The 23,612-nt window shown below is 50.0% G+C and overlaps 1 long non-coding RNA gene across 1 annotated transcript in view; it reads left to right on the top strand.

Annotated features, from left to right (window-relative positions):
- Nucleotides 1-16,635, top strand: part of LOC113937940 — a 40,597-nt gene extending 23,962 nt beyond the window's left edge. Inside the window, exons 2-3 of the long non-coding RNA XR_003524762.2 lie at nucleotides 7,958-8,110; nucleotides 15,042-16,635. This is a non-coding gene — a long non-coding RNA (uncharacterized LOC113937940). The remainder of the gene's footprint in view (nucleotides 1-7,957; nucleotides 8,111-15,041) is intronic.
- Nucleotides 16,636-23,612: the final 6,977 nt, after the last annotated feature.

Raw genomic sequence — 23,612 nt, forward strand, 5'->3', positions numbered from 1 at the left:
GACTTGGTAATACAATCTTAGTCATTGTTATTTGGCTGTTTCATAGTTCCCTTGCTCCATTCTTCTTCTTTTTTTTAAAGATTTTATTTATTTATTTGAGAGAGAGAGAGAGAATGAGAGAGAGAAAGCACATGAGGGGGGGAGGGTCAGAGGGGAAGCAGACTCCCTGCTGGGCAGGGAGCCTGATGTGGGACTCGATCCAGGGACTCCAGGATCATGACCTGAGCCGAAGGCAGTCGCTTAACCAACTCAGCCACCCAGGCGCCCCCCTTGCTCCATTCTTCTTCTCCTGTTGCCTCCCTTTGAGTGTGGATTTTTCTGCAGTCATATGGTTTGATTCCCTTCTCTTTATCTTTTGTGGACCTACTGTAGGTTTTTGCTTTGTGGTGAACATGAGGTTTACATATAACATCTTAGAGAGATAGCAGTCTATCTTACACTGATTACAGTTTAACTTGAATCTCACACAAAAGCTCCATCCTTTTACTCCCCCAGTTTTATGTTTTTGATGTCACAAATTACCTTTTTTTATATATTTTTTTATTTTATTTTATTTTTTTATTTATGTAGTTTTTATATTGTATATCCATTAGCAAAATTTTATGGCCATAGTTATTTTTAATACTTTTGTCCTTGAACCTTTGTGCTGGTTAAGTGGTTAGCACACTCCTATATTACAGTATTTGAGCACGTTGAGTCTGGCCACAGGCTGCCTTTACCAGTGTGTTGTGTATTTTCCTATGTTTTCACATTACTGATGAGCTTCTTGTTGTTTCAATGGATTGTCTTTTAGCTCACTGATTGTTTCTTCTGTTTGCTTAAGTTTGGTGTTGAAGCTCTCTTTTAAATTCTTTATTTCAGTAATTGCATGCTTCAGCTGCAAAATTCTGTTTGGTTCTTTTATATGTTAAATTCTTTATGTGTGTTCTCTGAACATCTTTAGAACAATTATTTTGAATTCTTTATCAGGCAAATTTTGACTCTCCATTTCTTCAGGGCAGTGACTGGAGGCTTACTGTAGTTTTTTTCTCTGATTCTCCATGATCCCTGTAGACTTGTGTCTATGCATTTGAAAAAAGTAATCACCTCTTTTAGATTTTATGGGCTGACTTTGGTAAAGGAAGACTTTCACTTGCAGGCGGGGCGTGCTGGTGTGTGCTGTGTCCCTGGGTGTAGCAGTGCAGGGTGCCAAGTGTGGGGATTTGTGGTAGCACTGAGTCTGGTGTGCATGATGTCTCCAGCTCGGGCCCTAGGATCCACAGCACCAAAACTGGGTGGTCCTTGGCAAGCATTGTAAGGTGGCTGTGAGGGCTGTTGAGGTCCTAAACTGATCCACCAGGTCTAGTGGCTAGGGACCAGAGCAGGGAGTGGCGATGGCTGGAGCTGGTGGTGTGCACATGCTCAGCCACAGAGGCCTGCTGCAGATGCCTATATAGTGGCAGGGGCTAGGTGCAGGCACATATGCGGTCTTGGGGGCTGGAGCAGGTAGCAAGGTCCAGGGTGAAGTATAAGTCTACTGGCAGCTAGTTGCAAGGGCCTTGGCTGTTGGCATGGTGGTCTGAGACCTGCGTGGTCTGCCCCTCTGGTGTGTGCACCCTGCAGCAGAGGCTGGTAATGGGTGTCAAGCTGGTGGTGTGCAATGCGCAGCTAGAAAGGCTAGCCCAGAGTGCACGCAGAAGTGCGGACCCACTGTGGAGGGTCTATGGTGGCATCTGGCACTTGTACAGCTACAGTGGCCTGGGCTGGCTGCCCATGTGGTTGGTGGGCTCTGGGGGGTGGGGCAGGGAGTAAGGAGAGGCTCAGGTGCTCTCGGAGACCCTGCCAGAACTCGTTACCATCTACCCAGTAGCGGCTAAATATATCTCATATTTATTGAGTAGGTCCGTCAAGCACTCAGCTAACCATGTGATGGTGCTTCCCTGGGCCTCCTCGCTCTTGGTGCCAGCTTGCTGCAAGTTAGAGACTGTCTCCTGGTTGCCAGATCTCCAAGTTCTGGGAAGAAAAGTCAGGGCTTAGACCACGTCCCTTTACTCCAGGGCCTGACCTCATAGCCCCTAGGTAAGGGTGGATGGTGGTGGGACAAGTGGAAAAATGGTGTTCTGATTAAACTCAGAGTAACAACAAACTGGGCTCCAGGAAGGGCTGACTCAATATCTTCCAGGCTGTCCTGCCTAAGGATCTGAATCCAGACCCCAAATTCCTCCCCCTTTATGGGGCAGGTATAGACCCACACCAGGCAATGACAGTTTTGCAACCTGGTTAGGGCAGTTTTGCTCTACCTTGAGAGTTCCCAAGCTGGTGCTGAGACTCTGGGGCAGGGGACGGCTCCTGGCTCCAAATGTCACAACTGGATCACTTGACTTTGACTGTGGGGTACAGGCTAAGTGGCAATTTCCACCCTGCTAGGTGTCTAGACTTCTGCATGTGCCCTTTCTGTTTAGAAGCAGTTTTTGTTGATGTGGTAAAACAGAAAGTGTCAAAGAGCTCAGCCATCCATTGTCTGCTGGAGAAGTCAGCGAGCTTTGTGCAATCCAGAGTCCTCCCCGGGGGGTGGTGCATGCACACAAGTTCAGGGTGGGCTTCCACCTCCACGGGTGGGAGTATGGTCATGGTCAGGTGATGCAGCTCTGTGTGGCCCCGGGTTGCTCTGCTGTGTGGCTGTTCCTGGGAATGTGGGTCAACCCCATCTCCATGGCCCTGCATCAACTCTACCCACTAGCACAGGATCCTCTGCCAAGAACACTATGGAGTATCTCTTCCCTAAGGGTAGAGGATGGGTAAGGGCGGAGGAGGAGGCCTCAGGATTCCAACCTTCCCTCACTCTGTGTGGCCTGAAGCCACGGTGACTGCTCACTCCAATTTGCCTGGGACTGTCCTGGTCTCAGCCCTGAAAGCATCCGGTCCCAGAAGCCCTCATTCCCAGGACGATTGGTCAACCCACCTCCAACATACCTCTTTCCCTGGCTTAACACCCATGACCAACCAGGGCTACAGGCATGAACTAAAATCCTGGGTTTCCATGACAGGGTCTAATTTCCCTGGCAAAGTCTGGGGGAAGGAACTACAGGTCGAAGTCAGCACCCTAAGTTGTTCAGAACACTTGCACTGACAATGGGCCCACAGTTACCCTGCTGCAGTTGCTGCTGGCTGGCCACCCTGGGCAAGGGGGGTCTGCCTAGCATCCTCGTTCCCACCCTGGGCCTGGTGGTAGCAGAGTGGTACAGGGGTGAAGGGAGAACTTTACTTCTCATTTGATATCTTCCTCTATTTTTATATGATTCAAAAAGTCATGTGCACCCATAAAACTTAATTTAAATATAATCAGTCAATGAAATAGGCCCGGCCCTCCCTCTCTCCGTTCCTCCCAGGGACACCTGCTATCCATGTTGGCAGCAATACGCGGTCACAGGCTGTCACTGTGAACACACAGGGAGTGTGCAGGAAGCGGGGCCAAGGGCTGGCATCATTATAGCAGGGAGGTGTTATCACATGTCATATCACGACATCAGGGAGCTGTTATCACATGTCAAGTATTCTAATAGCTTTGAGTTGCTATCACACATACATTATAGCAGCAGTGAGGTGTTTGCACCTCCCATAGACTCTGATAGCAGTGAGGTGCTACCACATGGCATCTCCCACCACAGGAGTGAGGTGCTACGACGTACATCATACAGCATAACAACAGTGACCTTGAGGAATTATCACACACACGTGCACACACACACAATGCCAGGGATGGCGGTATCAATTCAGTGTGCGCAGGAGGCGTCACGTCCCTGAAGGGCAGCACACTCCTGCTGTCAGGGGCTGGGGCTGAGCTTGTAAGTAAGTGTAACCTGTTGGTTTCTGAAGGGCTTTTGGATGACTCTGAGCTTTCAGGTGAAACCCTGATCCCTGGGCGTCGAGTTCCCAAGAACAAACAAAGGAGAAGCGCAGGACTGCAGCATTAGTGCTGACCCTCTGGTTGCATCCCAGGCCCCTGACCAGTGTCCTCTCGGATGAGGTGCTTCCACCCCAGACAGCAGCCCAAAGCTTGCCAGAGCAGCACCTGCACCCCCATCTTGGCTCCCTGTGCCTCCTGCTGAGCTTAGTGATGGTAACTATGTCCCGGAGGCTTTCCCGCAGGTTGGTTGCGAGGGTGCATGGAGCTGGCTGCTGGAGCGCAGAGAGTGAGGAGCTGCTTGTACCCCTCAAGGACCCAGCTCCTGGGCTCAGAGGGCAGGGCCTTCCCTCCCCCACCCTCATGTCAGGCAGAGGGTTAGCGCCTCCAGTCCTCAGTTCTCTCCTGTGTAGACTCTCATAGTAGCAAGCTGGCCTGTGGTGTTGACATGTACTGAGACAGGTCCCCACCGTGAGGCTGAAAACAGTAGCCCCCACCGCTTAATTGTTTTATTGAAACATAATACAAAACATTCCAAAATGTTCCCAAATTCTATGTGTCTAGCTCCTAGTGAAACCTGCACTCATATTGGGAATGAGAACATCACCAGCACCCTATAATTTCCCCAATGCCCCCAGCCAGTTACCCCCCAAGTGAAACCACGGGGGGCCAGCAGCCTGGATTTGATCTGCCTGCTTTTGAACTTCCCATAGATGCACTCACCCAGCAGGCTGCCTTTGTGGGTGGTGCCTTCCTCTCAACGTTTTGATTTGAGGTTCACCATGGGGTTGTGAGGAGTTGCAGATTGTTTATTCTCCAGGATAAAGATGGCTCCACTGTGCATTACACCATGATCTAGTAACCCGTTCTGCCGCGATGGGCATTAGGGCTGTCTTTATTGTACTGTCATGATCAGCTTAGACACTAGCCACCCGGAGCCCACCCAGAGCTGCAGTCAGGATCTGCATGCCAGCGTGGTACCCCATCCTGGTCCTACCCTCTCCGTATAGGTGCTTGGGCTGGGGATCCAGGAGCCTCGCCTGCACAGAGGTGGGAGCCTCAGCCTCCCCAGGCATCTGGGCCTCATTTAGACTTATGTCCCTTATCAGTCCAGTGGCTCCTAGCTGCATCCATCTGCTTTTCGATGGGATCCCATGCAGGAAGGCAAGCACTATCCGGGTTGTGGCAACAGAACGTTTTTGCGGGGAGGGCCTTTTGCTCATATGGATGGGGGCCTCTGTGGTGATGAGTGAAAGATGGAAAGATCCAGGAGTCCTGAGCAGGGCTGGAAGGACAGAGGGGAGGCAGGTGGCTGCAGGCTGGTGTTTTTGCGAGAGGGAGAAGCAGGGGCGGTGGGGTGTGGACAGTGCTGAGAATGTGGATCCGTGCTGTGCCCAGTCCAGGCACCCCGATGAAGGCCTCCTCTTGAAAAAAACCACCCCTGTAGACATCGCGCCCATCAGATATATAATAGCTGTATCATCCTCAAAGTTCAGTCCCTTTGCCCCCCAGCTCCAGGCAACAACTGCCTGTCATGGAGGATCAGCTCCTGCTCCTCTAGAGCTGCCAGGAATGGAATCGTATTCTTTGTGTCTGGTTCCCTTTGTTCGGCATAAGCCTTTGAAATTCACCCATGATGTCAGGTGTATGCACGGTTTGTCCCTTTTTACAGCTGAGTAGTAGCCCCTGTATGGACGCACCACAATCTGTTCATCCATTCACCTGCTGCTGGATGTGTAGGCTTTTTCCAGTTTGGGGTTATTAGAAATAAAGCTTCTAGGGAACATTTGTATGGAAGTCTTTTTGTGGTGTTGTCTTTTCATTTCCCTTGAGTAAATATCTGGGCGAATTCTCTGTCTTGTGGTTAAGGGTACATTTCACTTTGTGAGAAATGCCAGACTGTGTTCCAAAGTGATGGCACCATTTCGCCCTCCTGCTGGCTGCGTGTGAGAGAGCTCGCTCTTCCACAGGCTCACCAGAACTTGGTGAGGAGTTAGAGCACAAAGACTTCCAGTGGCCGAGGTGTACAGGTCAGTCGCCTCTCGCCAGGATGGTGGTTAATTCAGAGCCTGCTGTTTGCTGTGGAGCAGGTTCTCAACTCTGGATGCACATGAGAGCCACTGGAAAGCTTTTGAAAATTTCCAAGTCCAGGCTTCACTTCAGATCAATTAAATTCATAATTTCTGGGGCTGTCCCCAAACATGAGCATTTTTCAAAGCTGTCTAGCTTAGGTTGAGGAGTACTGTTGCATAAAAGGTAGCACCCTCCTCCATTTGTTGGGGAGGGTGGGGCCTGGTGCCAGTAAATGTGCTGCTCTCCTTTGAAAGACAAGAACTGGTCCCGAAGGATGAGGCTGCCTGGAGCATCAGTGCCCAACGTTAAGACTTTGATTGCTGAGGCATCCATTCCAGACATCCATCTTGAATGAACATCTTGGCAGGTGTAGGACACAGCTTCTGGCTACCTAACTACCTAAGGAACAGGCAGAACAGGCTGCCCCACCCATGAAGGTTCTCTCTCAGAAACCCCAGCGTGACCTAAACACCTGACCGTGTGAGTGACCCCGCTTCTCCCTTCCCCTGTTCCAGTTCCTGCTCTTAGGCCTTGAATTTGCCAATGCAGAGTAAGCCTGTGAAACTCTAGATACTCCACCCTGGACCCTAGTAAAGGCAGGGCCCCAGGCTGCGTGTGTGTTACCCCCCTCTCTCCCCAAGACCTGGTTATGTGGCTTTTGGGTGTGCTGTGTACCCTTCTAGAACCTGTGAGTAATAAATCTTGTTCCTCATCGTTCCCTGATGGTTTTGCTTGCAATCACAAGAACCGCAAGGGCTGGCCCAGCCTCCACATTGGCCCTGGCGGGGTTGGGGAGTGTCCGCGGGGCACAGGGTCAGTAAAGACAGCCCAGCACCTCAGGTGTTGCTAGCCGGAGCACAACACTGGCCCAGACAGGCAGGCCACCCAGCTGTCCCAGCTGCCTCCCTGGCCTTCTGCTTCTGCTTCAACCAATGGTGCTTATTCTGAGCTGGGGCAGGTGGTGGGGGGGAACCAGAGAGGAGGTCCCTCTTCTCTCTGTTCTCAAGTGATACCCACAGAAAAGCACACACTTTTTGGAGCTTCTCCCCACCAGAAGCTCCTTCTGAATCTCATTTGCGGGTTTAGCCTCACTTCCCTGCCTTCATGGCGTCCGCGACATGGTCAGAGCCAGTCCTGAGGCTGTACAACCACCCAAGCAATGCTGACCCCCAGCTCGCACTTCCTGCTCAGATCCCTGAGTTTCAGCCTCAATGACCCATGCCTCCTCTTGGGGGTAGTAGAGTATCTCAAATCAGCACAGTCAAAACCCAATGCTTGACTCCCCCCTCCCCACACACCTTCTTCTTCATCTCTCTAAAGGGCAAGTCCAGTCTCCTGGTTATTCTGTCAGAACTTCTATGGAGGCAGAATAATGGTCCCCAAGGATGCCCAAGTCCTACTTGATGGCCCCTGGGAACATGTTACTTCACATGGCAAAAGGGGCCTTGCAGGTGTGAGGAAGGTGAGGGTCTTGATTATCTCAGATTATCCAGGTGGGCCTGATGTGATCACAAGCTCCTGATGGTAGGGAAACAGGAGGCTTAGAGTCAGAGAAGCAGATGTGATGAGGAGAAGCAGAGGTTGGAGCATCGCAGCTCAAGCCAGGGATGCAGGGGCCTCTGGAAGCTCGAAAAGGCAGGGAGCAGATTCCCCACTAGAGCGTCCAAAAGGAATATAGCCCTGCTGACACCTTGACTGCAGCCCCGCAGGACCTGAGGCAGACGTCTGAGTTAAAGACCTGTAAGGTAATACATGTGTTTCTTGAAGCCACCAGTTTGTGGTCATGAATTTGTTAATGCAACAATAGGAGACTTGTCTCCTTTCTGTCACTCACACCTGTGCCGGAACCTTCAGCAAAGCCTGTCAGTTCTGCATCCAAAATATTTCCAGAATCTGACCACTCCCAATCCCTGCCCTCATCCCCTCATCTGCACAGGTGCAGTAGCCTCCTGGTAAAGACAGCTAGTGGCTCCCCAATACTTATGTTCTTTTTCTCTTTAGGAATAGAACTGATTTTTTGAATCATGAAAAGCACATGGTGGCTCTGAATGGAGACCTGCCATCCTCAGTCTCCCCTGGAGTTCTGGCCAATAGGAAATACACAGAACTGTCATCGAAGAAGAAGAGAAGACAACTCCCAGGAAATAAGTTTAAGTGAGTAGAACAGGTCCTACCTCACCTTTTCCTCTTTCTTGCTGGTTGGAATATACATGTGCTGGCTGGAGCTGAGGCACCACCAGGGAATATGAGGCAGCAATTTAAGCTGTCATGGAAGCAGGCTGGAAGGACATTTGGAGATATAATATCTACCTTGATTTGCTTACCTCTTGATTTGGTTTTATGTTAGAGAAATGTCTGTCACTGAAGTCTGTTATTTGGGGATTTTGTGTCGATCCCAATGAACACACATTTTCCATATAGTCTTTCTGTTTCTTCCCTCACCCCAAGCCCTTCACTGTTCTCTGCCCCAAATCCTCCAATGGCTTTCCTTGCTGACCCAAAACCAAAATCTACCAATGCCAACAAAGTCCCTGCATGATATAAGATATGTGCCCCCCTTTATCCCACCTACTTCATCTCCTACTCACACTTTCATGCATCTGAACCCACCTTAGCCACAGTGCCCTCTTTGTTTTTCTGGAGTACTCCATGTTTGCTCTTGCCTCAGGGCCTTTGTAGTTGCTGCTCACTCAGGTGGAATGCCTTTCCACAGACACCAACAGGGCTGGCTTTCTCTCTTCATCCTGGTCTCTGTCCAAGTGTCAGCTCACCTGAGAGGAACAGCTTGCGCTTCCCGACCCCGATCTGTCTGGTGCCTTGTGTTTCCCCATGACTGCAGCTGGAACTGCATATTCTTTGTCTTGTGCATGATCTCCCTTCCTCTCCACAGATGGAAGGCTCTTTGAGGGCTGGACTTGTCTCTGCTTTGTCGACAGCTGTATCCTCATTGCTAAGAACAGGGCTGACAGACAACAGGTGCTCAGGAAATATTTGTTGAAAGCATGAACGAACAAATAAGCTGTTCCTAGCTAAGGGGCCCCAATGTTTTCCAGGGGGTAAGAGATAAAGACTTGATACAGTAAAACCTTGGTTTCAGGGAAACTGGATGCAAAAACATCTTGAAGAACAGGATGCTTGGAGCAGATCACTGTAGAGTTTGGGATCTTGTTTTCTGCTTGCCAATGGAGGTCGGGCGGTGGAGCATTTTAGGGCCAATTCTTATTGAAAAAGGATCTTGCAGAGCAGAGGATAGATAAGTCATGGTTTTTCCCCTGAAGAAATGTTTAGTTCTTCTAGGTTGTCACTCTAAACCAGCGGTTCTCAAAGGGATCGATGTTACCCCGGAGAGGACATTTGTCAGTGTCTGAGATACAATCTGTTGTCACAGCTGTGGGTGGGATGCTACTGGCATCTAGCGTTTGGTGTCAGGGATGCTGATAAACATCCTAAAAGCACACAGCCCCCACAACAGAGTTAGCCAGCATCCAATGTCAGCAGTGCTGAGGTGGAAAAATCCTGGCTTAAACATATCTTGTGCAATAGCATCAGTATCATGTTATACTGTGCTGGTGTTGCATACAGAATTTTCCAAGACTCTTCCAGTTCAGGAGAAGTAAAAGGAGGACTGTGTTTTGCTTTCAGCATGGTCAATCCATAGCTATTTACAAGTGTCAATAGATCAATAAAATCTGAGCAGTCAATGTGTTCCTGCACGCTGATTAGTTACATTCTATTTCTTTCTCTCCTACCTCTGCTCCCCTGTGCACCCCACTCCTTGCCCTTGTTACCGGACTTTGGCAGAATTACTGTGTTTGAAACTCTTCTGATAATGAGTGAATGAGTGAATAAATGAATGCATGAAGTACATGCAGGAAAGAAGACAGCATGGAACTCGGTGTGACTGTCCTTTGCCAAGGGAACTTCGCAGGGTGGGGTGGGAGGCTCAGCAGTGAGTCTTTAGTAGACAACCCTGGGCTGCTGGTGAATGAAGGGGGCAGCTGGGGGATGCATAGCATCTGCTCCAAGTTGGTTTATTTAATTGGTTCTCCATTCTCAAATTTTATGGGGAAAATCCAAATGTGAATCATTTCTAGTTTCTAGGTAATCCCAGATACCAGCTTTTGTTGTTAGACTTCATCTTAAAAGATGAATATCCAAAAGATGATGGTTTGAAAATTGTGGCCATTTTGATTGTGATGAACGAGCTCTTACATCCTGTGAAACTCAGGATTTACCAAGCAGGGCCTGGCAGTGCTGGAGCAGGGAAAGGAGGAAGACAGGGGCTTCTGTAGCATAGCCTGATTCAGAATGGGGTTCCTCTAAAGGACCACCACCTTCAGCACCCTGTGAGTGACCTGATCGGCCATAATTTGATTTTCCAGGTACTGTCTAGGTAGCCAACACTGGGCTTTTATGACAGCATACTTCATTCTCTCTGTCTTCTCCCTCTCTGGCTTCCCAAGTGTACTGCACCGCATAACACATCAGAGATCAGAATGTCTGGAATTAGCAGAGGAGGATAGGTCTGTGTGGTTAACTTGGCATAAACTTAATGGAAACCAGAATCCCTCTCTTGCTTGGCCCCACCCTTCGCACAGCTCTCTGTGTGGCTCTGCAGGCAGAGAGCAAGGCCGCTTGCTGCCCTGGGGCCCATTTAGGATAGCAGCCCCTCACCTTGGGGATTAAGTGTCAGGTTCAGGGCCAGAGATGCATGAAAAAGCAGAGTCAGACAGGGCTCTGTGCCTGTAAGATCTGGAGGCAGCAGCCACACAGGGAAGATTATTTTGATTTTATCCTCTCCTTGTTGTTAGCTTAAAAGTTGTTTGTTTTGAGGAATAGGGCAAACAAAAAAAAGGAAGAAAGAAAGAAGAAAAGAAAGAAAGAAAGAAAGAAAGAAAGAAAGAAAGAAAGAAAGAAAGAAAGAAAGAAAGAAAGAAAGAAAGAAAGAAAGAAAGAAAGAAAGAAAGAAAGAAAGAAGGAGAGGGAGGGAGGTAGCGAGGAAGGAAGGAAGGAAGGAAGGAAGGAAGGAAGGAAGGAAGGAAGGAAGGGGAGGGGAGGGGAGGGGAAAGGAGGGGAGGGGAAGGGAGGGGAGGGGAGGGAAGCAGGAAGGAAGGAAGCAAGTCTGAGAACAGAACCAGGTTCTCAAGTCCTTGCTTGGAAATGAGATTCACACACTTTTCAAAAGGCCCTAAAGCAAAACCGCACATCTGTCCTTCTGCCAACGTGGGAAAGATATCTCTGGAAAGGTCCCCATTATTTCCATACAACACTTCTGCTTGGGTTCTAAGCCCAGTGTGAAAGCCCTCTCCTGCAGGTCTCAGCGGAAGCCCCGTGAAAACCACAAAAAGGAATCTCACTGGTGCCCAAACAAGGGGAACCTCTCATGAAGGGCTTGTTCTACAAACTGCTTGTATTTGAATTGATCCCACCTCAGTCCTCTCCCTCCCTCGCTCCCTCCCTCCTTCCTTCCTTCCTTCCTTCCTTCCATTGTTAAATTCATTTGCTGAGCACTTTGAGGGGAGTGAGTACAAGAAAGCTGGGGGCAAATACCCAAACACGTACTACCTCGGTTGCCCTATCTGTGAGTCACAGGGCCCTTTGGCCCTGACATTGCCCATGAGACTCTTCACCACCAGTGGATGCCCATCCGAGCGCTTGGGACAGGGTCAGCTTCCTGGCATGCCACCTGACCAGCCACACAGGGTCCTGCTCAGACGGGCCCTGCCCTGAGGTCAAGGCTTTCCAGTTGCTGTTCTAGAATTCTTAATAATTTTGAGCAAGGAGTCCTGCATTGTCAGTCTGCACTTGACCCAGGAGATGATGTTACCAGGTTGGCCTGGGACTTTTGTTTTTCAACTGGGGAGGAGGGAGGAATTTGTTTGGGTAAGGTAGCCGAAGAGGGTGGGACATCCAAGCTCAGCTTCGTGGACCCGTCTGAGCAAGGCTGAAAGCCAGGGATGCCCCTCAGAAGAAGAACCCCATTTGGAATGTGAGTAAAGGTTAAGGTGCTTTGGGGACCAGGAGACCCCACGTGTGATAGGGTTGGAGAGAAGACCTCCTCATCTTATGAGAGCCCAGCCCTGCTCCAGCATGCAGATAGTGTGGGAAGCCAGGAGTGAGTTGTGCTGTGCCTGTGCACAGATCCTCCCAGAGGGGCAGGTGGTTGTGAACGGCAAGAGATGACAGGAACAGCCACAGAGGGGACCAGGGATGTGGGTGGACAGCTGCTGTATGCCACTGCAGCTAATAGCTGGCTTTGTGGGACCGCCTTAGGCCGCCTGCTGCCTGTGGGGGTATTGATGGGGCGGGTATTGGAGCCATTTTATTGGCACCTGGGTACCCTGAGGGTTTTGAAGCCCAGAGGCATTTGGGGGACAGGTTAAATGAAAGTCGGGAGACCTCTGGCTCAGGATTGCTATGTGACTTAGGAGCCTCAGTGTTAAATTTATCAGAACATGAGCTGGGCTTCACAGGAAACAGTAGTAGCCACATGGCTGTTTGGCAAATCAGACCTGATTCTGTAAAGCTGAAATCAGAGCCTGGGAGAGCCTGGATTCTTTGTCGCTAAACTGAACATAAGAGGAGATGGGCCTTCAAAGTCGTCCAGAAGGACTGCTCCCTTCTCTGGAAGGAATGGAGGCCCAGGGCTGTTATGTGTCATTCCTGGGGTCCTAGACAAAAATTCCCATCTCCTGACCCCCAAAGGGTGCTCCTCCCATGGGACCAGACTAGGCCATCCCCAGGTCCTTTCAGGTCTGTGTGTCTGGTTTTCTCTTGGTTACCAAAGTGTAGTCCAAGAGAGCCAGCTGGACAGCTGAAGGTGGGAGAGGGCCAGCTGGATCTCCCTGGCCTTCTTATACTGACCATTCTTATTTATGCTCAGGGCTCAGTTCAGGTGTCTTTAAACTGTTAAGGCTTCCTGGAGCCTGTTGACTATACCAGGTGATCCTAGAGTAGCACTTAAGATAGCAGCTCTCAAACTCCCCATCCTTTGTGTGGGCTCTGATCTCCTCACACGCAATTTTCTTGTTTGCCTAAATTAGTCAGCTTCAGGTTCTGTTGCTTGCAAACCAGACCCCTGCCTGGTCTGGGAAAATATGGGGCTGGGTGCGTGAGGGTTGGTTGTGTCGGGGTTTGGGGGGACACAGAGGAATGTACTTGGCCAGCTTGGGGTCTGTGGCTGTTCAGCATGGACATCTTGCCAGGTAACTGTGGATGTAAACCTTGTGACTTACCAGGGTGCTGTTGAATTTAGTGAGCTTGCTGGGGTGGGACGGTGATGGGGAGGGGTTCTGCTTCTCACCTGTCCCACCTCCTTGCAGCTGAGCTCGTGTTGTTGGGAAGGGCGTGCTTGTACTAAGACCTCTGGCTCTTCTGCAAGTTTGCTTGAGTCTTAAGCAATTTCCCCAGTAGACTGAGCCTGGAAATGGAGCAGAAAACTGCTCGGTTCCAGAGAACAATCCTGCAGAGGCAGGAGGTTTTGGTTCACCAAGAACAGAGTGTTTGTTTGCGTCAGCAGGGGTCTGCAGGATCCTTGGGCGACCCCTTCTCTCTTTGAATAGCAATAATAGCAATGACCTTCACCCCAAAGTGAGTCCAGGAAAACATGCTTTCTCATAGATATGTCTACTAAATGAGCAGCTGACACATGCCGGCTGGGTCCTATCTGCTGGATAAATGCTTGTGTGCAATCGCACTTCTTAGTGGGACAGTGGCTCAGGCTCAGGCTCCAGGGACATGCTCCCACTGGTCCTTTTCTCAGGAGTTTGAAGGAACCACCTTAATAAGCCAGGGAGACATGGGGACCAGGCTTCCCTCCCAGGGGCAGTAGCCTGTCTCCTTGGGCATCAGGGGCATCTCTTGGGGATATCTGCCTTCTTGTCAAACTTCAGCAGAATCCCACTCATACAATCAGATTTGTTTATGCTCTGCTCGACACTTTGATGGATGGTTATACTAAAGGCCCCCAGTGAATCTCAGCTAATAACCTTTTTGTGTCCACGCCCCTTTGCGATGTGATGTTGTAGTTTTTCCTATCAGGCATGGAAGGCTATTTCTCCACCCCCTCAATCTGGGCTGGTCCTGTGAATTGTGTGGACCAACAGAATGTGGAGGAATTAACACTGGGCCAGTTCTGGAGCCTTAAGTGCCCTGGAGCTCTCACTGACCATTTCTTGGAGCTCTGAGCCTTCCATGGTTGGTGGAAGTCTGGTCCGGCCTGCCAGAGGATGACAGGCCATGTCAAGGAGGTCTGAAGCACCCCAGCCAACAGCCATCACCAACTGCCAACCAGATGGGCAAGTGAGGGTCCTGTGTAGGCTGGAGTCACAGCAGTGAGCACCGATAAGTGCAGGAGGAATGCCCAGGCAACCCGTAGAATGGTGGGAAATAATAAATCATGGCTATTTTAAGCCACAGATTACTGGGTTGGTTTGTTACACAGCAGTAGAAAACTGAAACATATACACACTTGACTTATCTTTTTGGAAAGTGGCTGGAAGGGTACTATGTGGCCATTTTTGTACTTTGAAAGCAGCACTGACTGCTCTATATTGAGCAAAGGTAAATAAGCACCAGTCTAAATTTCTTTGGAATTACTCAATTCAAGAAATTCATTCTCCATATCAAAATTTGGTGTGTAGATCTATATCTATCTATCATCTATCTATCTATCATCTATCTTGATATATGTGTTTGGTATTTATATATAATATAGACTTGTGAGCTTTGTTTTCTCTTTTTGTTTTTTAAACTTGTAAGCTTTGGACCAAAAATTCAATATCTTTTGCATGTTCTTTCTGAGTCAAGGATTATTTATTTATTTATACTCCCCCCCCACCCCAGAGACATGGCCCTGAATCTACCAGAATCAATTTTTAAAGTGTCTTCATACCAAGTATTTAGGGGTGACATATCGTGATGTCTGGGGTTTGCTTTACGTATTTAGCAACTCTTACAAAACTTCATTTCATGGTCCAAAGTTATTGCAATTATTACAATTATTTTTTAAGAGTTCATGACATCTGCTGAATATGATGGTGACAAAAGATTTCAGTATTACTATTTTTTTGTCCACACGCCCCAGACTGCCCTCTCCATCTTCTGGAAGTGTGCTCCCTGTGAAGATGGCCTAGACGAGAGTTCAAGAAGAAAGGCAAGACAAAGCTGGGGAAGCAATTCAGCTGAGAACCATTTTTGAAGTTCCTGTTAAACTCTACATGAAGGTGGTGTGACCTGGTGGCACCTGGGGGAGATGAAAGTCATCTTCTCCATCTTTGTATCCTCAACACCTGGCCCAGCTGGGAGTCTCCCCAACAGATGTTTGGAGTGGTGTGTGGATAGTGGCGAAGGGAAGAGCTTCCCAGATCTTTGGAAAGATGGACCATAACAACAAAGTAAAACCACATCTGTGTTGAGTGTTCTAAAACGAGGTGAGATAGTCTCTGGCCTCCAAGCTCCTACAAAAAGTGAAGGTTCCTAGTGCTGTTCCCAGCACCAACCATTCCCTTGCCTGGCCTCCTGTGGGAAGAATTCTTCATTGAATAACATCAGATATCAATTTTTGAGCCAAGAGGTTAAGCTGGTCTATTTAACCCCAATATCCACGAAAACCTGACATCCCGAACCTCTGTCCAGAATGGAGCCCCCCCACATTTGTCCATCCTCTCTGGAGCTCTCATCTGTCTGGCTGCCCCCTCACCAACTCCTCAAATCACCCTTCTGGCCATGCCCTGGGGACACCTCTACCATTACTGGATCCTGACATTTGGGGATGGTTTGCTCATTTCTCTGGCTTCTCCAATTACAGGCAAATTCTTGGAGGGCAGGGCTGTGTCTTGGTCATTTCTGTTTCCTGGGCTATCGCTTAGTGCTTGACCCTGGATGGACATTTGGGTGTGTATTTAGAACAAATGAACAAGGTGATCTTTGAGAGAATAATTCAGTCACTTGTCTCTGATACAATGTGGAGCTCTGAAATAGCCTGTTTGTCATGATTTCTATTTCTAAAAATTAAGGACAGATAAGTCTATTATCCCTTTTGCCAAGGATCATTTTGGGAACTGGACAATGTTGTGGAGAGAATTTTCTGATTTCTCTTTTCCTATTTGCCTTTATAACTCCAGAGGCAAACACAAAGGCCAACACTTAATCTTCCTTTATCAGTCAAAGCAATGAAACAATAGTAATTAACTCAGTAACACCCTTGGCCATCATGACAGCAGGTGGCTGAAGGTACCTGGCCCGCAGTGGGGAAGACAGACCTTCGGTTTTCTCCTTGTCTTGTTATCATTCCTAGCAGTTGAGGAACCTCACTCTTAGACTCACTGTGGATTGCTGATGAGCAACCAGCAGCAGTTCCAGGGGACTTGCTCTGCCAGCTTTTTCTCAGAAAGTCTAGGAGTGGACAAGTCAGAGCAATGTCTCCTTCCTTGAATCCATGCAGAAAAAAGTGGCTCTTTTCTTGTGATTAGCAAGTTCTGCATTTTTCCTTGTTTTTCCATGTCCTGAAGAGGGTACATATGAGAAAACATAAGCATATGACAGCACTTTGCTTCGTTTCTTGTCTTCTAGGATTATGGATTACCAGTGAAAACCTGTAGTGTCCTTGGTGTTGCCCCATAATGCATCCTCACTCACTCATTCATTCATTCAACCAACAAAAATAAACTGTTGACTTAATGCCATTAGAGATGCAGCTTTCAGTGATGGTCATGGTCCTCTTCTTGAGTGATGAAAACAGACAGACACATACACACACACACACACACTGTGACAAAGAAGTTTGGGACACACTTGTGTGTTATGAAGGAAGCAAACGGAATGAGATAGAACCTAATCCTGTTTGACCCACTTGAAAATAAATGAGCCATGGGGTGCCTGGGTGGCTCAGTCAGTTAGGCGTCTGCCTTCGGCTCAGGTCATGATCCCAGGGTCCTGGGATCGAGCCCGCATTGGGCTCGCTGCTCAGTAGAAAACCTGCTTCTCCCTCTCCCTCTGCTGTTCCCCTGCTTGTGCTCTCTCTCTCTGTCAAATAAATAAAATCCTAAAAATAAATAAATAAATAAATGAGCCATAAAGAATAAGTGATGAGAGTAAGAAGGTGAAGACTGGCTTTAGATAGAATTGTCAAGAGAAGGCCTCTTTAGAGTGGACATTTAAGCCAGGTTATTTATTTTTTTAGAAAAGATTTTATTTATTTGTTTGACCGAGAGAGAGAGGGAACACAAGCAGGCAGAGGGAGAGGGAGAAGCAGACTCCCTGCTGAACAGGGAGCCTGATGTGGGGCTCGATCCCAGGACCCTGGGATCATGACGTGAGCCGAAAGCAGATGCTTAACTGGCTGAGCCACCCAGGCGCCCCTAAGCCAAGTCTTAAAGATGAGGAGGGAAAGATCATTTTAGGCAAAGGGAGCAGTTAATGCAAAGGCCCTGAGGTAGACAAGATTTTGGAAAGCTGAAGGAGTGGAAGGATGAGACTCATGGCTGGTGCACAATGGTGGTAGGGAAACAGGATGAGGCTGGAGGGGTTTCCAGAGACAAATGACTTCGGGCCCAGATGCCAAGGAACAGAGAATTTTGTTGGGAAGCCAAGGAAGAATTTTAGGCATGGCAGTGACAGAATTCATGTATGTTAAAGGGCATCGACACCGCGGCTCTGTGGGAATGGGTTGGTGAGCAGGAGGTGAGGGTGGGGGTGGTGGGGGTGGTGGAGGGGGCATGGGGAGGGTGTGGGAGATATGAGGGGGTGGGGGTGGGGTTGAGGCCACTGGAGACATTAGAAGTACATCTGACCCTTGAATAACACGGGTATGAACTGTGCGGTTCTGCTTAAATGCAGATTGTTTTTTATACATTCAGTACAGGGCTGTAAATGTATTTTCTTTTCCTTTTGATTTTCTTAATAACATTTTCTTTTCTCTAGCCTATTTTATCTTAAAAATACAGTATATAATACATATAACATACAAAATAGGTGTCACTCGACTATGTATTGATAAGGTCAACAGGAGGCTATTAGTAGTTTAGTTTCTGAGGAGAAAAAAGCTATACGTGGATTTTTGGCTGCACAAGGTGGGGTCGGTGCCCATAATGCTTGCATCGTTGAAGGGTCACCTATGATTGAGGAAAGAGGTTCCAGTGGCCAGGGGAGACAGTAAGAGTGAAAACAGAGAAAAGGAGGCACGGGTGAAAGCTGGGGATTGTATCCACAGGGATTGCTGCTGGGGGTGAGGAAAAGGGAAGTATCAGGATTTCCACAGCTGGAGGAAGCCAGAGGCCCTTCTGACCCCATGCAGGGCATGGCGTCCCTGAGGCACCCAGGGGGGCAGTCTTGAGGCAGTTGGAAAAATCACCACTGGAACACGGCCCAGAAATTGGCCCCGGGTTTACCATCACGAGTCATCATGATTAACAGGGTTATTAGCCTTCTTGGGAATAAATGAGCTTGTCTATAGTGAGGAGGTTGTTCAGGCCCAGAGATGTGGGGCCTGGCCTGTGCCACGGGGGCAGGTGGTGGACAGGCCGGGCTGGAGAGACCTAGAGCCTGTCTTGTGTCCAGTGGAGGGGAGAGGGCAAGCAGGGGAAGGAGCCAGTGGGCAGTGGGTCCCTGAGGACCCTGAGTACTGGCGTGGGGCAGGCCAGAGGCAGCCGCCAGGGCCCCTGGGTGGTGAGGAGAGGAGGGGAAAGGGCAGGCACTGTTTGTTTCCACCTTCGTTCAAGGAAGTAGGAGCAGAGGACTTGAGTGGGTGAAAGAAGGGGGAAGGAGGGCCAAGGGGAGCGGGTCCTGTGTGGGAGAAGCCCCAGGGACCCGAGGACTGCCCGGTGTGGCAGGGTGGCAGTGTTTTGCTGGTCCCGGTGGGGCGTGAAGCCAGGAGGGGCTGTCAGTGGTGAGAAGCTGAGGGAGGTATCCAGCAGCCAGTGTCGGGGTGAAGCTGGATGGAGCAGCGGGGTGTGGGAGCCCAGGAGCCGAAGGAGGGAGGGAGGTGGTGGAGCCAGGCTGGACTGTTGGAAATCTGGCTTCAGCTGTGGTTGAAGGTGAGGGGGTCAAGATAATGCCAGTTGGTGACTTCTTTCTTGAAGTCGCTTCTCTATCTTGGTATTTACCCGCAGGGTGATTTTATCAGAGGCACCAGGGGTGTGTCATCTGAAATGTCACTTCTGATTGGGAAGCCGCGTCTCCCCCAGTCACACGGCTGCAGGACATCAGGCTGTCCGATGGCCCCTGCACGGACAGCTGAGGCGGGAACATGCTGTGTGAAAGGCTGCAGACAGACCCCAGATAGAAGAGGAACGCTGCCAGTCGTGGGAGACGGGGCCTGAGGTACAGGCAGAGCAGGAGAGACAAGGCTGGGCCTGGGGAGAGCTGCAGTGGAAGAGGCCGGCTGCAGGCAGGAGGAGGGGGAGGCCTGGGCTTCCAGGCATCGCTGACCCTCTCCCCTACGCCTGTACAGTTGCCCTTTGCCTCATATGCATTTCCCCCAAACCTGGGAGATTTATCATCTCCCATGGGGTCCCTGAGTCAGGAATTCAGACAGGGTGTGTGACTTGTGTTTGCTCCATGATAGGGCCTCAGCCGGGAGATGTGACGGCCGGGGACTGCAATCGTCGGAAGATTCGTCCCCCCACAAGCTGCAGACTGGTGGCTCTCAGCTGGGATGCCACGTGTGTCTCCCGGCACAGCCGGGTATTCCTCACAGTGCGGCCGGTCCCATGGGCAAGCACGGGGGTGGGGAGCGCGAGCGAGAAAGGGAACAGACGCCAGTAGTAGCTGACCCTTGTCACCTTGCTCACACCTCCAGTCATAAGGCGTGGTGACCATCCTTCCCTGTTGGAGGTATTTCCGGGTGTAGGGGACGTGGGCCCACCTGTGGGTGGGAGGGGTATGGCTCACATCTAAGAAGAGTTGTGGCATGGGACCGCCACACAGGGAAGTCCTGGGCACAATCTCCCGGAGCCTGGAAGCTCTTCATTCCGTGGAGAACGGACCTGTGCAGGCTGCCGAGGGGACAAGGAAGGACCTCAAGTGGAACTCAGGAATTCAGCAAGGAGTGGGCGGGTTTGGCTCTGAGAGACTGGCTTGGCTTCAGCACTGCCTCACTTACTTGTCGGTGACCCAGGCCTCACCTTCTCTGTCTTTCTCTTTTGCTTGCTCTTTTGTAAAAACAATACCTTGTGCAGACTTAGGTAACCCAGGCCATGCAGGTAACTCTCCCAGAGGCTGTGGCTCACGGCAGGTAAGCGAGAGGGGTAGTAAAAGATGGTGCCAAGTAAGAACATACTGGCCTCAGCAGGGAGAGACTTTACTGGCAAGGAGGAGGGGAGGATTGCCATAGGGTGAGTGCTGTGACCTGAGGTCTGCAGCGTGTTCAGGGTTAGCCACTAAGGGTCTTCCTTTCATAGGGAGGATTGGACAAGGCTGGGAAGAACCAGCGGCGCAGTGGGGTGAACGGGTGGGGGTGGCGTGGTGTATCACACCAACATCCGCCTGTTCTCAGGAGGGGCTGCACGGAAGGCTGTGTGCTGGCTCAGGCTGGGCGTGGGCAAAGTTCAGGGCCTGGGGAAAGGAAAGACTGCTAAGCCGAGTTTGAGTGAGCAGCATTTTGTTCAGGTTGGTTAGTAGGTTCGACATAGTTCAGCTAACAAGAGGCAAAGAATGGGGGTTTGGTGGAGAGCCTGTGCTGGCCTTGTCACAGGTAAACAGGGGACAGAAAGGGTGAGTCTCATCTAAGTTGTACAGGAAAGTAGTCTTTTGTGGTAAGGTCTTTCCAGAACACAAAGGGTGGGGAATTTCTTACCTCCCCTGTCTTCCAGGAACACTGGACTCAGGTAAAGTTCAGCCTTCCCTGGTGGTTTCCAAAGATAGGCCTGTGCACACACTGACTCTCCCTGCTCTGGGCCAGGCCAGGCCTGTGCACATCAGGACTAAAGACGGAGTGGTGAGCAAGCCGGCCTGGCTGTCTAATCAGCACCATGTGGAGTAAGCTCCCTTGCCCCACAGGTGCTACATGCAGGCTGGCTGACTTGTGTAAAGGTCCCAGCAACACGGCTGGCCCATGCCAGGGCCTGCTGTCCCCAAGGTGTCCGAGGGGCCAGGTATCCCTGCAGGGGCCACGGGAGGTTGGGGTATGGGTTGCAGGTCGCTGGAGAGTATTTGGGTCCCCATTATGCAGGGTCATTGGCTCCTGACGAATGGATGTTCCTCTCAGGGTGGGTTTAGGTTGTTGATTCAAGATGTTCTCTCCTTCTGAAGCTGATGTGTGTCTGGAAAAGACTGTCCGAGAATTCCATCACAGATCAAAGACATTCATCATTTTACAATCATTTCTGTAACGTTATAGAGCTTTCAGAATAAAGAGCTTGCTGTAACTTTAAGTCCCAGTTCTCCTGTGTCAATTCACACAGTCTGGGAAGCTGTGCTTATGAAAGGGCATGCTTTGATTCTATCCCATGTCATGGCTTTCTGGCTTATGTAGCAGAGCTACAGCATCATGTTTGGATCGATGCATCAGTAAAGCTGCTATGGCAGAAAAACTCAGGCCTTACGTATCATGTGCCCATCCCATATAAAACATAATAGTTAAGCAATCAACTCCTTTGGGATTTTTTGAGTAAATTTGGATTTTGTATGTTTCCTATATTTTGTATATCATAACTCAATGATGATGAAATTTCCTTGGACTCTGATTCTGGTTTCAAAGCACTGAGTGGGTGTGCATTGACCTGCACCTGATCACCAGAGATCTGCAAGCTTAGCATGGTGGTGGGCGGTGCAGGGCACGGACAGCTGGAATACTAGGTGAGCACAAACAATCCATGGAATGAGGCAGGCTGGAGCGGTCCCCGACTTCTGGAATCAGCGGCTGTCAGCGAGAGGTTTATGGAGTTCTGTGGATTTGTAAACATTTTCAGATGGCCCAGGGTTTCCACCCAAGATCTGCGTGAGCGGAGAGAGATGGCTTCAGGGTCCCGTCTGTGGCACATCCTCCACAGAAGGCTCATCCTGGCCTTGGCTGACAGCACGAGGAATGGAGTGTGTCCAAGGATGGTGTTGGGCGGAGACCTCAGCCCTTCCTCATGAGACCCATAGAACGAACCCAGAAGCAGATGGGGAAATGTAAAAGTAAACATTAATATTGGGGAATCCTGAATAAAACACAAAATGAGAACTGCAACAAAAAAGATAGCCGCAACCCACAAGTGGTCACAAAATAAGGGACATGGCACTTTGGTAAGGGGCTGCTGCTGTCTCCTTGCCCCCCCCTCCCCCGCAGTGTGGCCCTGCCCTGCCCAGTGCCCCTGCTGACTGCATCCTGTGCCCCTGGGCCATGGCATTTCTGTCCCTGCCCCTCCTTGCTGGGTACCATGCCTCATGGTGGCTGCACCCCGGGGGGCTCCAGTCCCTCAAGGCTGCAGGGACACAGAGCACCCCCCCTTCAGCCCCAGGGCGTGCACCACTTCTAGGATCGCCCATCCCTGGTGCCTTATCATCCCTGGTTGTTCCCTTATACTGGAGTACGTCTCCCTCCATTAAAGGTTCCTATCTGAACCATCTGAGTCAAACTCTGTTTTCAGCCAGCACCCCGACGAAATAACAAGAAAGAACTTTTTAATGACGCCAAAGCAGAACAGGCTTCCTTGGGAGTTCCTGCCATTAAAGATGCTCAGGCTGACTCTGGATGATGTGTCAGTTCAGGAAGCAGATGCCAAGATGAAATCTGACATGCAGGAGATTCACCGGGGAGCTCCCTGTCTGTAAAGGAGAAAGGGTCGAGGAAGCCAGTGCAATGCAGCTCTGACACCCGGGAAAGGAGAGTGTGAAGGATAGACAGTTGGGGAAGGAGTGCTCTGAGAAACCCTAGTCAACCCAGGGGGAGCCCTGGTGCCAAAGTTGCCCACTGGGTCCCACTGGGGCAGGATGGCCTGGCTCTAGGACAGCCTGCCATGTTCAGTCATCAGCTGGGAACAGCCTGGGGAGAGAGAGGCCTTGATGAGAATGCCACAGTGAACTTGGAGGTGCAACAGCTGAAGGCTGTCCACCAGCTTCTCCTGGAGAGAGACCTGAACAGCACACCTCCATGGGCTCCACCTTTTGGGTGAAGTCTCAGAGGCCAGGGACCTGGGACAGGTTGACCTCCAGATTCTCTGCATGTGTGTCTGAGCTCACTTTAGGTCAGGCATGGGCTGTCCCTATCACTGTCTTCCTATGTGGGACTTGTCCAGATGAACTTCCCTGTCACAGTCACCACCCACTGTGGATTAGGGGTCCACCTTACTCCAGTGTGACCTCATTTTAACTTAAGTACATCTGCAATGACCCAGTTTCTAAACTAAGGTCATATTTTGAGGTCCTTGGGGTTAGGACTTCAACATGAATTTTGGGGGAGCAGGACACAATTCAGCCTATAACAGTCATCTGAGATGTTCAGCCCACTTGTGCCTCCAGATGACTCAAGCCATAGCTACTGTGCGGAGACCCTGAGTGAGAACCGTCCAAGTGGAACCTTGTCAACCCAGAACTGTGAGAGTTAATAATAAATAGTAGTTTTTAGTTACTGAGTTTGCAGTGGTGTTCACACAACAATAGCTGACCATGACCCTAGTTTTTGGAAGGTAATTAAGTATCAGGCTGCAAACACTGATTTTTGAAGATGCTAAGG

The sequence above is a fragment of the Zalophus californianus genome, chromosome 8 (assembly GCF_009762305.2).
Source record: "Zalophus californianus isolate mZalCal1 chromosome 8, mZalCal1.pri.v2, whole genome shotgun sequence".
In the NCBI taxonomy this organism is placed as follows: Eukaryota; Metazoa; Chordata; class Mammalia; order Carnivora; family Otariidae; genus Zalophus; species Zalophus californianus.